Source organism: Trichosurus vulpecula, chromosome 3 (assembly GCF_011100635.1).
Source record: "Trichosurus vulpecula isolate mTriVul1 chromosome 3, mTriVul1.pri, whole genome shotgun sequence".
NCBI lineage: Eukaryota > Metazoa > Chordata > Mammalia > Diprotodontia > Phalangeridae > Trichosurus > Trichosurus vulpecula.
Window position 1 is genome coordinate 16,346,131 of NC_050575.1, and position 6,163 is coordinate 16,352,293.

A 6,163-nucleotide genomic window follows, 5' to 3' on the forward strand; every position below is an offset into this window, starting at 1 on the left:
GTTCATTCTCCAAGGATCACAGCTAGAGTATTAGTATGACTACTTTTGTCTTCTATTTATTTGTCTTAATTTTTATGTGATGAACATTAATATATTAGTTTAGATAAAATGTCTGGCCCTTTACATACAATGAAATATCAGGACTCCAAGATACGCACAGCATTGTTTATTTTCTTAGCCCACACTCAATCCATATAAAATCAAATATTTTCAACTGTCTGAAGTGAAAATTTAGTCTGACCTTGGAAGTTTTCTTAGTATTTAAACAATTTTCTCTCTTGCTTTGATCATTTAAGTAAACCAGCATGTTTCAGTTATAAGACGCTAAAAAAAAATCAATGCCCAGGAACATCCTTTGCAGAATGAAGCATATAATCAATAACAATGATGCATTTCCAAAGGCGGAATGAGGACCAATATTGAATTATGCAGAGAAGAGCCACCATGAAATTGAAAGAATTAACTTTCTTATAAGGTATTTAATGAATATTATCAATTTACAACATAATCCGGTGATTGTAAATAAAGACCTTTCAACCATGACTGTGGAATAAGGAAAATTTAAGATAGTGGTTTTTCTTTTTTTTTTTCAGTCCAGTATTTTACAGTGATGATGATATACAAATATCCATACACATCTATAAGCAAAATAATATATAACATATTGCATCTGTGATATGTTTTATTGGATATAGGAGGCTCTGATCAAGAAAGCCCCAACTTAATTTGATTAATCCTCTTCCTCTCCTCAAGTGAACTTGACAACTTGAGATCACAGGACACTGACATTTGTCTGAAGGGCATCTCCCAAGGAGGTAGACATGGCTCAGCACTTTCTTGAGAGGGCAAAGGGAACTCCTTTGATTGCTTTCCAAAGTATTAGGTGGGGGAGGAGGCAGATTTTTCAAGAGGGCTTCCATTTTTCTGTGGTCTATAATCATGGCTCAGTTCCTTTTCAGATGGACTTCTAGATTCTGGTGCTTCAAAGGGGTTGACGGGGGTGTGTGGAGGACAAAATAGAGAGGATATTTTTCCCCTTTCCCTCACTCTAGGTGCAGAAGATGTATGTGGTGAGCCTGAAAAAGGAGTTCATGGATATTCAGTTCCCGGCAGCCTTTTGCCTTTTTTTTTCCTGTTGTCAACATGGGTCAGAGACTAGAGTTAGGGAAAATGGATTTTCCCAGCCTTTGGGGTTACTTTGTAGGTCATACTGAGTTCCAGGGTTGCTGAGAGATTAGGAGTTCTTGAGTTCAATTATTCAGACACTGGTCTCTTAGAAGGATAAGATTATCTCAAGAGCAAGTTCATTCTCCAAGAACTAGAAGACTAGGGCCATGTCATAGGCGTCCAGGAGATCTGGACCTTGCTAAGCTCTTTCCAGCTATTGCAATGAGTTGGTCAAACAGTGCAGGTCCAAGGAGAATGGGGGAGTATTTGTTCATCAGCTCCCCCTGCAAAATATTAAGCTTCTGGGTTGTAGGAAGTATGAGCTATTTGAGGGCTTAATGTTTCTGAATTTTTTTTTTCCTGGGCTTCTTTGAGACCTTTGTGTCTTATGTATTTGTACATAATGGGGTCACTCCCCCAACTCTCACTCATGGCATGGGGTTTCCAGTGTTCTAGGGGTAGGTAACCTTGAGAGACTGGGTCTTATACTGCTGTTGCTTACAAGTCCCTACCAACGTGCTCCCCAATAACAATTAGTCAGCCATATTCCATTAGCCAATTTATTAAGAAGGTATTGAAAGAACAGTTGGTACGAAACATTCTCCTCAAAACTGAAGGTCACTGAACCACAGATACAACCAGAATCTATAGGAATCATGGGCTCAAACTTAATAATGGTAGTGAGGCACAAGTGTAAAGAATACATGAAGCAAAGGGGTACACCAGCTGGTCCCCAAGGGTCCTGCCTCTGTTGAGTCCCTAGCTACAATGGGGCTTACTCCCTGAAGTTGTCTTTCCTCAGGTGACTATCACTCCCAGCATGTTTGTCAAAGTGTTTTCTCCATTCCTGCTACAGATGCTGGTTCTCCAGTGGTTGCCTCCACTGGTGTTTAGCTCTAACCACTGGTGAGATCTCTGGATCTACCAAACTCACAAGGTCACCTGGACCCTCCAATCTTGGAATATTCATTCAGAAAACAACTCAAAGAAACAAAGGCAGCCCACGGTGCTCACAGTTTGGACAGGAAGGACAATTCCAACCTGACCCTCCAGGTGGCTCAGAATTATCCTCATGCTCTGAATGAAGCTAGAATTAAGAGCACAAAGGAGGGGGCATGTTGTGCCTTTTATACATCCATTCAGTTCTGTCTCAGCAATCAGTTAAAGAATGCTTCCTTATCACAGAATACAAACTTATGAATCTTCATGACCAGAAGGAGGCTCATCCAAAGTTTCCACAGAATCACTTGGATTAGATCCAGGTAGGGCATATCTATACATGCTTCAAGGATTGGTTTCCATAGGCCATTCATCCACCCAGATTACATACTTTTTTCTGGTAGGTGAAATTGAGAAACCTGTTATTCACATTTGGAGGAACCCCAATATAAGCATAACAAAAGCTTTATTCAGGAGATTTTCTAGAATTCTGGGGCAAGGGTAAAGAGTCAATGAGACACAATGACCTTTTTGGGTCAGGCCCCTAGTATAAATCAGTCAGTCAGATCAACAAGTATTTATTAAGCACTAATTATAAGCCAGGCACTGATGCTGGTAATACAAAAAAGGACAAAAATAGTCCTTGCCCTCAAAGCCCAGTTCATATGAGTCCAGAGGACATGGGGGAAAAGGATCCTAGATCATAAATGACAAATATATCTATAGTTTGTATTAATAAGATAGATACATCATTATTTGGATGCTAGCTCCCTAAATTTATACTCAAAAAAAGGGATTTCTCTGTTTTATCTGAAAAAAAAAGTCAATAAGGAAATGCTGAGAACCTTTTCTACATATGGGCTAATTATTTGTAGATTATTCAGGGTGTGGAGACAGCACACTATGGCAGTAAAAAGCAGTAACTCTAGAGTCAGAGTACTTAGGTTCAAGACTATCTTCCCTACTATTACCCTACAAGAAAAAATGGAACTTGAGTAAAATAGAAACATTTCAAACACTCCTGATAAAAATGACCAGAGCTGAGCAGAAACTTTGAAAAACAATCACAGGCAATAAGAAAAATCTAGAAAGGTAAATACATTTGAGTAATTGGAAGGGGCTAAATGGTGATAAAGTTAATAGTTTATGTAGTATTAACTACATAAAAAGCTTACATTTGAATAAAGGGAGAAAAGACAAATGTCCCTTTAGAATTCTATTATCTTTAACAGTTACAGAGGGAGTTAAGGAAGACAATAAGACAAATACAAAGCCTAGGGATGGTTTTCTAAAGCCTCTGAATTGATAAATAAAAAAATAACAACTAGTTTATAAATTGTCCTTGGTCAAAGCTAATTGATGTTAATTGGTCAATTGATATTGGGAAGATATTGATTGGTTAAGATGACATTGGGGCAAAAATCAATGGTTGGATAATATTGATGAGATGGCAACTAGTCGATCAGTATTGGGGGCTGGGAGTTGTTAGTGAAAGTAATAGGAAATCCTCCAGACCCTGAGGGTCATACAATTTGAAGGGATAGATATGGACAGCATTGTTCTAGGGAGCCAACCTGACAAAATGAGAGTGAGGGTGGGAGGGAGAGGAGTTGGTAGGGTGAACCCAGAGCCTATGTATTCCATTTAAAAGAAATGCATTACGACTGACTTCCAGGAGCCAAGATGGCAGAGTAAGCAGCAAATTGCTGTAACTCTCCCATATTCACCTTCAAACAACCATAAAATAACACTCCAAAACAAATCCTGGAATAACAGAACCAACAAAAAGACAAGGTAAAACAATCTTTGATCCCAAGAAACTTGGAAGATGGGCAAGAAAGGTCCATTTCACTCAGGTAAAAGGGGAGCACATTCCAGGACAGGAAGCTTCCCAGCAAACCAGCAACAAGCCCCACCTCAGAAAACCAGTAGGAGATACTGAGCCCCAGTGTAGTGGAGCAGGCAAAGACCAACACCAGGACCCCCCATCTGCTTTAGCATAGCCAGGGGAACCAACAGACTCCAGCTCCAAGAACCACCATGTGCTTCAGTACAGCCCAGGGCAAATAGGCCCAGACCTCCACATCCTTCAATGTAGCCATGAGGAAATGAAATACTCCATCAGGCCTCAGCACATGCCAGACACCATCACTAGGACCCTAGTTCAGGACAGGTAAGCTGCCAGACCTCTACCGCCTCCACCAGTGCAATCCACCCTCCCACCAAACCCCCTCAGCACAGCACCAGACACAAGAGTCCCTGAGGAGCTGAGGGCAACATCAGCATAACATCAGGTAAACAGCCAGGGCCTATAGCCCCTGGCACAAGAACCCTGAGAGAGTGCCCCTTCCACTCCAGGTGCCCAGCTCAAATTTGAAAGAAAGGGAAAAGGCCTCCCTCCTCTCCCCTCCAAAAAAAAGATGAGCAAAAAACAAAAAAGAATCTGACCATAGAAAATTATTATGATGACAAGGAAGACCAAGACGCAAACTCAGAAGAGGATAACAATGTCAAAACACTTATGGACAAAACCCCAAAGAAAAATGGGAAGTGGTCTCAAGCCCAGAAAGAATTCATGGAAGAGCTCAAAAAGATGCTTAAAAATTACATAAGAGAGGTAGAAGAAAAAATGGGAAAAGAAATGAGAGTGACACAAGAGAATTATGAAAAAAGAGTCAACAGATTGTTAAACTGCTTAAAAAGTATAACTGGCCAAATGAAAAAGGAGATACAAAAATCCAGAGAAGAAAACAACTCCTTAAAGAGTACAATTGGTCAAATGGAAAAGAAAGCACAAAAGCTAATTGAGGAAAAAAAACACCTTAAAAGTTAGAATTGGGCAAGGGGAAGCTAATGACTCTATGAGACATCATGAATCAATAAAACACATTTAAAAGAATGAAAAAAGTGCTCGCTTCGGCAGCACATATACTAAAATTGGAACGATACAGAGAAGATTAGCATGGCCCCTGCGCAAGGATGACACGCAAATTCGTGAAGCGTTCCATATTTTTTTTGGAACTCAAAGTTTTAAAATCAGATGTTCAAAAACAAAAAAACTTTTTGTATGCAACTAAAAAATAAGATACACAGGCAATGGGGCGTAGAAATTTATCTTGCCCTACAAGAAAGGAAGGGAAAAGGGGATGAGAGGGGAGGGGGGTGATAGAGGGGAGGGCTGACTGGGGAACAGGGCAACCAGAATATACGCCATCTTGGAGTGGGGGGGGAGGGCAGAAATGGGGAGAAAATTTGTAATCCAAACTGTTGTGAAAATCAATGCTGGAAACCAAATATGTTAAATAAATAAATTGCATTAAAAAAAAAAAAAAAAAAGAATGAAAAAAATGGAAGAAAATGTAAAATACCTCATGGGAAAAACAACTGACCTGGAAAATAGATCCAGAAGAGAATATCAGAATCACTTGACTATCTGAAAGCCATAATCAAAAGGAGGACCTGGACAGCATCTTTCAAGAAATTATCAAGGAAAACTGCCCCAATATCTTGGAACCAGAGGGTAAAATAGGCTTTGAAATCACCTCCTGAAAGAGATCCCAAAATAAAAACTCCAAGGAACATTATAGCCAAATTTCAAAACTATCAAGTCAAGGAAAAAATACTGCAAGTGGCCAGAAAGAAACAACTCAAATATCAGAGAGTCATAATCAGGAAGTTACGGAGGACCTGGCAGCTGCAACATTAAAAGATCAGAGGTCATGGAACATGATATTCCAGAAGGCAAAGGGGCTAGGATTACAACCAAGAATCACTTACCCAGCAAAATTGAGCATAATACATCAAGGGGAAAAATGGTTATTCAATGAAATAGAAGGATGTCAAGCTTTCATAAGGAGAAGACCAAAACTAAACCAAAAATTTGATGTCCAATATCAAAACCCAAGAAAAGCATAAACAGGCAAAAGGGGAAAAGAAAATATAAGGGATTCAGTAGAGCTAAACTGTTTACATCCCTACACAGCAAGATGATACTTGTAACTCTTAAAAACTGTCAGTAACAGTACAAGAAGGAATATACATAGACAGAGGGCATAGA

General features: G+C 39.6%; 1 non-coding gene across 1 annotated transcript; it reads left to right on the top strand.

Moving 5' to 3' along the window:
* Positions 1-5,013: 5,013 nt before the first annotated feature.
* LOC118845231 lies at positions 5,014-5,120 on the top strand. Its single transcript, XR_005010089.1, has one exon. It is a non-coding gene; the product is annotated as a U6 spliceosomal RNA (small nuclear RNA).
* The last annotated feature ends 1,043 nt before the right edge of the window (positions 5,121-6,163 follow it).